Genomic DNA, 10,644 nt, shown 5'->3' on the forward strand with positions numbered 1-10,644 from the left:
TTTTTATAGAATGCCTTTTCAATGCCACTGTGGCACAGCAGAATGAGCCCTTGTTTAAAAAACACAGTGATAAAAAAACAAAGGCAAGCAACTGTTGTGACAAAAAGAAAAACAAAACAAAACAAACCAGGCTTCTTTTGGATCCTATATGTTGTACTCAGGTGAACCAAGGCTGGGAGATAATCCTTCAGCCAGCCATGTCTAAGTGGCCACATTCAGTGTTTCCTTGTTACATGTCATTTAAGACAGAGAAGCACTGATTATCTTCCAGGTTTCTTGCTTCAAAATACCTTTGCAAGTAGAATCCAAAGCACTGGGTGGCAGGAGACATGCGCTGTTTTCCAGGAGATGAAGGAGCTAGGTAACTGATGTCACTAAACAGGTATCCATATATATTTCCTGGGGAATTTTGTATACCAGCTGCACTTCAGTGTAGCTTAACTAATCGCAAGGATTTGGCCACAAACAGTATAGTTATCAGTCATGGCCATGTATTCACATAAACAAATCATTCCACAGAGCTGTGGCTTTTGCAAACAAGCATTCTTTACTTAGTGAATGTTCATCAGTATAGGACCCTTCTTCTGGAAAACTTGTTGAAACTAACCAGAGTGATAGATGTGACATTTCCCACTTCAGTGACCTTAGAAAGATTTCAAGTTTAGGGAAAAAAATTAACTACAACAATTCACTTAAGGTCAGCCTACCACTATCTCACCCATACAGGTATCTGCTTTTCCTACAGATATCATTAGGAATCCTATTAAATAAAAATCTGCCTTTCCTATTACATAAAAAACAAAACTTACGTTGATGAGAGAGTGAAAAATTACACAGATTTAATGAGGAAGGATGAAGAGAAGGGAGCAGAACACACAAGATGCTGATGTGAACACCATTAAAGATCTCAGTACGGAAAAGCTTCTAAATGTAAGATGCAACCATGCTGGAGTTTAAATTGGACCAGTTAATGCAAACTGACTTTCACTTAAATAAAACCATCAACCTTTTAATTTTATTTTCCAATTGCTTTTAATTTCTGAGAAAATAGAATTTCTCTGAGCCCTTGTTTTCCTTCCTATTCAAATACAACAAAATAACTCAGGAAAGGCCAGCTTATGTAAAGCAATAGGGAAGCACAGGCTATCCTTTTCTGGATGGAGTTCTGTATAGGCAGTTACTGACTACTAGATACACCCTCCTTCAAATGTCACAGTAGTAGCTAGGGGAATCCTGGCCGGTAAATATTTCTGCAACAAGACCTGGCAGCAGTACAAACTTTAACCTAACATTATACCCTCTGTTTGCTGACGATCAGGAGGATGTTTCAACAACACCTGTCTAGCTTGCTAGAAATGAGATTTCTTCCCCACTCTGCTAATTTGGGAATACCTGAGCTGTCACAAATGAGACCAGTTAACAATCTAAAGGGGAATTGCTCCAGAGGATTGAAAATATAGGCTAGAAACTACATGCAGTCACAGTTGGGCTCGGGAGTCTAACAAGCAGTTACTTGTTCTTACAGTCCTTCTCATTTACAGATCCAAAGTAGTCTACAAGATTTCTCATTTAAAAAATGGTGGGTGCAAGGGAAAAAAAAAGGTGTGTAGAAGCAGAGCCAGAAATAACGCTAACTGTTCCTGTAGGCTTCACAATTCTCTTGTCCTTAACTACCACTAAAGACGTACCACAGTTTAAGCCTGTAGTGAAATGAGTGATTTAGGGTCACTGGATGGTTGGCTTTTGTTCTTCGTAAATTTCCATCCTTGCTACAACCTGAGTCAGTAATTACTAGAAACAAAATTATTAACAATGCTAGTGTTCCACTTGGGCTATGATGAAGGCAGGAAATGTTCTGAGGCTGTCAGGAGATGACTGATTTTCCCTGGTTTTGCTTCCCACCTTAGCCAGTTGTCAGGAGTCCCTGCTACCACCAGTGCCTGCATCCTTAGCTATGGTCAAGGGACATTTCACCACTCAACTTGTTACACAAAGGCCAAGGCTTGATGGGCATTCCTTAGATCACAGTAGTCCAGCCCATGCAGTACCACAAAGCCTAAAACACAAAATGTTGAGAGTTATCTCCATGTATGGCTATACACTTGCTAGGGAACTGGGAAAGGGAATTTTAGAGTTTTGATGCAAAAAGCATGTAGGTGCTCTGGCCTGTTTTTTTTTAATACCTTCCAGTAATTTTGCAATTTTTCTAGAGGTAGGTGAAAATGTGTCTGAAAAGGTTGTACACTGTGCTAGTGCCACTTCATTGCTTGAGTTGTTGCTTTTAAATTGGGTGCTAAGTTTCCCCTGACTGCCCAGAACTACAGGGCACCTGGAACAGAGTAGCAGTCATGGTCTTTGGCAGCTCCTGAAAAGTGCAGGCTTTCATATCCCTTGACTGTGTTGCGGAAAGAGTTTGATGAGCTGGACATTCTGGATAAGACTTTTTTTTTCCCAAACCAGAAATTATTTAAGTACGAAACAGAAATCTGGTCACTGTATTCAAAACTGACATTTAGATGAGAGTCTATTATTCATATCTGTCTTTTCAGCAGGAACTCATGGTTAAAAAGTTACCAGCTTTATCTTGAATTATGGAATGCTCAGTCACACCTGCACTAAAAGTGCACATTAAAAAAAGGACATGTTATACACTGAAGTGAATATATCTCAAACTAATTCAAGAACAACCTGAAACAAATGTATTTGAGTCTGTGTATCTCATCCAAATGTCATATATCTCAGTTCTACACTGACATTTATGCAGCCTGATGTTTTCTCTTTTTTAAATAATACTCATTGTGGGGACTTAAACACATAGATCTTACACATTTATCTACCATTAAAAAAGTTAGCCAATTTTCTTTTTTTTAATTATTATTTATTATTTACTGATCTGTTTCAAGGCATAGAGAAAGCTTTATACAAATATGCTGAGATTAACTAGGTACTCTCTGAGAAGTCTTACAAATTAACCCTGCTGTTTTCTGTGCCTTAAAACATGAGCTCCTCTGAACAAAAAGCCACAAATATGGGCTATACTAATGTGTTTGCCTTTCACAACAATTAATTACTTGAAGGGTAACTCCACTGGTGTAGTAGTATTCATTATGTAGGTCAACTTCAGTTCACCAAACCTGATTTCCAACTCATGGATGATCATAGAATCATAGAATAGTTAGGGTTGGAAAGGACCTTAAGATCATCTAGTTCCAACCCCCCTGCCATGGGCAGGGACACCTCATACTAAACCATATCACCCACGTCTCTGTCCAACCTGGCCTTGAGCACTGCCAGGGATGGAGCATTCACAACTTCCCTGGGCAACCCATTCCAGTGCCTCACCACCCTAACAGTAAAGAACCACATTGGAAACACAGGAACTGATTTCCATTAATAAAAAAGTTGTGACAATGCTAATTAGAACTGAAGCTGTTTTAAGAACATTTCAAAAAGGAAAACAGCCCTGTATTCTTCAAATATTTTTCATGGACCTTTTTGCTTCATCAAAATGATTCAATATTAGAAAATAATTTTCTTTTCAAAAGACTTCACTTTGTTCTTTTTCTTTGGAACCTGAAAAACCACTGTGAATTAAAAAGCAAAAGATTTGGTTACCTTGCTTTATTTAAATACCTATAGTTTTCTAATTAGTTCTGCTTACCTTGAAGAGCAGAATGTGATTATTTTTTCAGAGAAACTTTTCAAACCAGTAAAAGGTAGTATAATTACTATTGAGTTTTGAATGATTGTGCTCACATTTGCTCCCCTCCCCAGATTTCCATAGTGTTTAAAGAAACACGTTCCTCTTTTTCATCTGCTATAGTCTGCAGTTTCTGCATAATGTTTATTGAAGTAAAATTATAGAATCATAGAATCATGGAATAGTTAGGGTTGGAAAGGACCTCAAGATCATCTAGGTCCAACCCCCCTGCCATGGGCAGGGACACCTCACAGTAAACCATATCACCCAAGGCTTCATTCAACCTGGTCTTGAACACTGCCAGGGATGGAGCATTCACTACCTCCCTGGGCAACCCATTCTAGTACCTCACCATCCTAACAGGAAAGAATTTCCTTATATCCAATCTAAACTTCCCCTGTTTAAGTTTGAACCCATTACCCCTTGTCCTGTCACTACAGTCCCTAGTTAAGGGTCCTTCTCCAGAATCCTTGTAGGCTCCCTTCAGATGCTGGAAGGCCTCTATGAGGTCTCCACGCAGCCTTCTTTTCTCCAGGCTGAACAGCTCCAACTTTCTCAGCTTGTCCTCATACGGGAGGTGCTCCAGTCCTCTGATCATCCTCGTGGCCTCCTCTGGACTTGTTCCAACAGTTCCATGTCCTTTTTCTGTTGAGGACATCAGAACTGCACACAACACTCCAAGTGAGGTATCATGAGAGCAGTAGGGCAGGATCACCTCCTCCGACCTGTTGGTCATGATCCTTTTGATGCAGCCCAGGATATGGTTGGCTTTCTGGGCTGCGAGCACACATTGCCAGTATTATGAATCTTGTTATGAAATCTCTTATGTCAATGATGTGTTACCTAACAACTTGCTGAAGGTATTTTAATAATGGTGTGTTCCTTTCAATTTCTGAATGATGCATTGAAAAAAATATCTGGAAGGATTTTCTTCCTTCTTGTTTGTTTTCATTTAATTTCTTTCTTTTGTTTTGGAAAGGTGAAAATTCTAATCCTTTATTTTTTTTTTCATTTTGTAAGGGAACAGAGAAATATGAGAATATTTTCTTGTGAGATCCTAACCTTACCTAAAAGGATGAGAATGCCAAATCTTCAGTAGAGACATTCTTCATTCAAAATATTTTGATTTGTATAGAGGTCATGAACATGGCCTGGGTAACCTGTACCCTCATCAAGTCCAACTGAGGTCACTGGGATTCTCCTTTGGTACAAGAGTCAACTCAGGCCCTCTGGGCAGTGACTCATCCCATCATCAAAATACTCTGAGGATAAACTGAACAGTAGTTTTACAGTTTGAATTTGAAGAAGAACTCTGAAGTTTTACATATTATCAATTCAACCCTGCTACCCCAAAAAACACTGCATGTTCAATTGGTCTGTTAATGGAGTCATATTGAGGGGAGTTTGGAAAGGGGAACAGAAAGAGTAAAGTTGTGAAAACAATGGCGTGGTTTCCCTATTCATTTGGTTCTAAATAGATACTGAATGTACTGCTCTTTTGCAAATTTTCTTCGGGTCACTAAAGTGACTCTCAGAAGCCTTGTTTGCTGGCTGAACTGATCTGGTTTACATCACTTTTAGACAGTGCTATTCCAGTAATGCATTAGACAAAAGAATTGCCATAGAACAGGGGGTCATAACAAATGGCTTTTGAAACATGTCCAGCTAAATGCAAAAATCAAGGGATATTTAAAACAGCACTAAATAAAATGGAAACATTCAAAAATAATCCCCCCCTCCAAAACTAATTGCAACCATTTGTTTCATAGGATTAAATCCTTGTAGAACATTTTATCCAACTGTTTGGACTAGAACATGAACTTTACAAATTACTCCTTTTTTGTTTTATTTGGCACCAGCTGTGTGCATGCTTCTGAAACATCACCAGTCATGCTGAGCATTTAGTAGGAATGTTGCAATGGCAATTTAGATGTTAAAGGGCATTGTGATTTTTAAGGGCTTGTTATCATGGCCAGATGTAGCTAACAGCTTGTAAGAGATCAGGAAGAGGTATGTGATTTTCCAAGTAACAAGAGCAGCCTGTGTTTACCACAATTTCTTTTCTGCCACAGAATGTGAGGTGCTGGATAGAAATAGCTGTTTTCCCAAGAAAAGTATTAATAAATGTAGTTATAACTGTGTTGTCTGTATTTAAATTTCTCAAAGAGTTTCAGAATGTCTAAAATACGTCAAAAATCCTCTCCAATATGAAATTTAGCATTGATGAAAGTTGTTATATAGAAAGTTCTGGAAAAGTAAGAGGGCTTTTGTGTCTGTTTTGTGCATTCAAAGCAGGGAACATCTGTTAAAGAATACTTTCAGCATTTCTCTATTTAATTCTCACTAATCAGGGCTAGGATTATGGTTCATAATATAAGATGACCATTAGTTACTAGGTAAGAGGAAGATATTCCATGAAAGATGGTGATGTCAGAAGCCCTTGTGAAATATTTGGTATTCTCCTCTGGTGCTGACTATGGCTGGAAGTCAAAGACTAGTCTGTTGAAAAATGGGGTCAGTTAGAATAAATGAGTATTGTCTGAAGGCACCTTTCAAAGAGTGGCTTTAAGTAGAGTATGTTTGCAAACTGGTATTTACACAAAAAGACATCGTTATCCTGATTACTTGAAAGCCTTGAAAAGATGCATGCATATTGTTCTTTTGAATGTGGAGAAAATCAAATTGAGATATAAACTACTCAAACTATTCTTTTGTTGGGTTTCTTTGTTAGAAAGAAATTGATACAATACTCAGTAAACATCAGATTTGTTTTCTAAGAGTTTTCAATGTCTTTTTAAAGATCGGTATGGTATTGGATGGTAATATAAATATCTGTATAACTGCATGTGAGATTGAAGTAAAAGTAAACAAATTACATATCAGATGCAGACCTAGCAGGACCTCATTAAAATGTTGGAACCATCAGGATCACACAATTAGCTTTTGTATCTTGTAATTATGACTTACGGCTAAAGGTAAATTGATAACTTTGATGAACGAAATCATGTAACTTGTTGGAGGTCCCTATACCATCAGTTACACTTCACTTTTCACATTCCAGGAAAGATGGTGAGCTTCGTTGGACACACTGAAGGTTAATTGTGCAAACTGAACAATAATATTAAACAAGTAACTGAACTACAAAGATAAAGATGCATGCTGTCCATGATTTCTCTGTCTCCCAGATTGGTACATCCGTCATAGAATCATAGAATAGTTAGGGTTGGAAAGGACCTTAAGATCACTAAGTTCCAATCCCCCTGCCATGGGCAGGGACACCTCAAACTAAACCATGCCACCCAAGGCTCTGTCTAACCTGGCCTTGAACACCACCAGGGGCGGAGCATTCACAGCTTCCTTGGCCAGCCCATTCCAGTGCCTCACCACCCTTGCAGTAAAGAACTTTCTCCTTATATTCAATCTAAACTTCCCTTGTTTAAGTTTGAACCCGTTACCCCTTGTCCTATCACTACAGTCCCTAGTGAAGAGTCTCTCCCCAGCATCCTTCTGAAGAAAGAAGCTGTGTCTTGTTCTCATGAGCCTCCCACAAGAAACTGTGCCTTTTTATATAGGCTTATAATAACAGTTAGGTGGATTCTGTGGACTAAGTCTCTCTCTGAATAAAACCTATGTTAAAAAAGTATTAATTCATTTCTTCATTCTAATGCACTTAAGACTTAATGGGGAGCATGGTTCCAATGTCACTTGGATATTTAAGATTCAGGAGAGTTTTTCAGGGCTCTGAAGGTCCCATTAGCCTTCAGTGGCTCAAAACACTCCCCCAAGACTCCACCCACACTGTCTATGTACCAGGACCTTATTTCAGGCCCCTAAGACCACCAGTCCCTGCCTCAGTGATGCCACAACAGAGCCAGTCTTCAGTCTCCAGAGCCTGGCCCTGCTTGGCATTGGGCCCTGCTGAGCTGAGCTCATCCCCAGGCCTAGATCCCAGCCTGGTCTTGGGTCATCTTCAGGGAGGTGGCTGGGGCAGTGAGACTGGCCCTGGCTGCCAAGCAGTTCTCCACTGCCCTTTCCATGAAGAGCCCTGGCACTCCCAGACCTGGGGAGCCCCAGCCTGCCCAGTGCAAAGGCAGAGATACAAGGTCATTCACATCCCTGAATGCTGGTATAAAGGATTTCAGTAACTGAGATGTGTGTTTCCACTTTTACCAAAACAAATAGAAGACAGATTGGCCCAGCTGCAGTCTAAATCATTCTTTACTTGTCTTTTCCAAGACTGTTCCATTGAATAATAAGTGACATGTTAACAACTCACTCTGTGCACTTTATCACTTTTTCCACCCACTACAGACTTGGACCAATACCTTGAGGAGAACTTTGTTGAGCAGTGATGGGGGACACACAGTGGGCCCTGAGATATGTCTTTCAAGGTGACTTTTGCACGGGCTCTCTGAGGCTGTTCTGGCTTGGCCTTGTGATCTGTCAGCTACAGACTTGTGGGATTCAGCATTGGATTAGTATAAATGTCTCTATGTCAGTGTCTGAAGATGTGCAAGGAATCTGAGCTCCCAAAATAGTCAGTGGAGATGGGGAAGTGATTCAGGTGACTAATCATGAGATTCAAGTGGCTAAAGAGGGGTGCCTACTGCCGAGTACCCTGTCTCTCTTCCAGCCATCCTCAGAAGAGCATGTCTCTGCTGGATCTTATGTCTCCCATTTGCCAGTCCCCATGTAAACTAATACATTTCAAATTGCAGTGGAAGCATTTCTGTGAGCTGTTGAATTGTGCCATCAATGTCTCATCAATTTTCTCCCACTATAATGAGAGCTCTGATTTCTAGTGTACCTCCATATGGATGCTTACTTTTTAGTATCTTTGCATACCTTTATATATATTCGATTTGGTATCCTGTCTCATTTGCTCTTTAATTTGGTACTCAACCTTGTCTTCTCTTGTAACTTTCTCGTGTACAAAATATGATGAATCCTACACATGCTCTCTGTTTCCTTGTACCACAAGGAAGCAACCTCCTTCTCCTAGTCTACAGGTACTTTGCTGCTTTATAGAGGTTGTATCTGTATTTCTTGTGGGATACATCTCTAAGCAGGACTTCACTTGCTCTCTTAAGCATGTGAGGTAAAGGATTCAGTGCAAGCATCACTGCAAATAGCAGGGGTATGGAAAATAGCAAGGTTGCTCTCTGAGACATTAAGCTTTCTCTGTCTCCACACTAGGAAGTTTAGCTAGAAAGAGAAATCCTTTCCTGCTACTCTTCAAAGCCAGAGGGGAGTATTCAACAGAGCAGAAAACAAACCCATACTCTTCACAATGTGGACAGGACAAAAGAAATTGTGTCCTGCTGGAAGGCCAGAAGACAGGTTGCATAAGTAAATATGATGTTAAACTCTAGTGAAGTGGTTGCACAATACAGCAAATATAAAAGCATTTTCAAAATTAGATATTTTTCACCATCCTGAAAGCCATGTTTGATGAATCAGCTATTTACTCTGTTTGGTAAGGCCTGCAAAGAATCCTGTTCTGCACAGTTATAGACAACTTTGTTTGCTGCTGCCATAAATAAAAGCAGGAACCACAGGGTGTCTGGAAGTTTTTATCACCACATATAACTTGTAACCCTAAATCTTAAATTTGGATGTAGTGGATACCATACTCTCTGAAGTGTGGTTTTATTTAAAATTACTAATTGTGAAAATAAGTAATAAAAATCACATTTACATATATATATCCTTTCTCTTTCAGTAAATATTAAAATAAAGACTACTTGCTCTGAACCAGAGAAAATGCTCATTTCTTATCAAGGAATGAAAAAGCTAAATACCTCTGACTATTAGATGTTTTGAAAGCTTTAGCCTGCTCAGCTAGGGAGGAAAGCAGGCTTAAAGTCAAGTTACATAAATACCTGAAAATATGCTACTCATTCTGCATATGCCCTGTTTAAAAATTATGAGCTCTCTGTTTAAAAACTTCTCTGAAGGTTTTTTCATTTCAAGATCAACAATAATTCTACAAATCAATCACCCACGTATGTGAACGTGTGTCTGTCTTACTCTGTGTTCTTTTTCAGGTACATGTTGTTTAAGCATCTTGTTGGTGCAACCCTTTCCAGGTGGATTTGTTTCCTACAGATGTGGTTTCTCCTGAAACTGTACCTCTTTGGCTGCACTGAATGAACAAACCAAAAGATTCTGGATGCCTGCTTGACACTGAGCAGAGATGAAGACACAGATGTTCATGTTGTAGGGACTTCAGTTTTCACTTTTAATTCCCCAGGACCTCTGTCTTACTCCAACAAAATTAGAAAGAGTTTTTCCCTTGTCTTCAGGAGAATTTGGTTTATGTCTCTCTGACTTCCTAAAAGTACTTTGAAAGTCCTCTCCTGATATATAATATCAGAATATAATACCTGCTTACTTCTACTCAGAAGTCATACTGTTAACCTGTCTGACATCACACTAACGAAAAAGGAGGGGCTACAACCTGCAAGGTTCCTTTCTGCTGTGGTGGAGATTCATTGACAATGCTCTACACAAAGAATTTTACTCTCAACTTTGAAATTAATTTCCAGCTGACTGATGTTAAAATCATTGGGCTTTTTTGTTTTGTTTTGTTTTGTTTTTAACCTCAGAAACTTCTCAATACTGACAAATGTTAATGCAAAACCTATGGCATCAGCATGACCTGGCATCTACCCAACCTCTGCACCTGCACAATTACAGCCAAGCTTTCCTAAACATTTCTTCCCTAACAGCTTGTTTTGTTTTGGGCTTGCTGTTGTTTTGTGCTGTTTTCCCCACTTTTCTCTTTTTAAACACCAAATGCTTATGGCAGGCATAATTTCTCAGATGTTGTTTTGGAGAGTTTCTCAGAGCTAATCATATATGCCCCTTGAGAAGGTTTGCAAGAGTGGCCCACACCTGAAGCAGGAGTTGATGAGTTCCAGCAAAGATACCAGCAAAGATCC

Source organism: Melopsittacus undulatus, chromosome 3 (assembly GCF_012275295.1).
Source record: "Melopsittacus undulatus isolate bMelUnd1 chromosome 3, bMelUnd1.mat.Z, whole genome shotgun sequence".
NCBI lineage: Eukaryota > Metazoa > Chordata > Aves > Psittaciformes > Psittaculidae > Melopsittacus > Melopsittacus undulatus.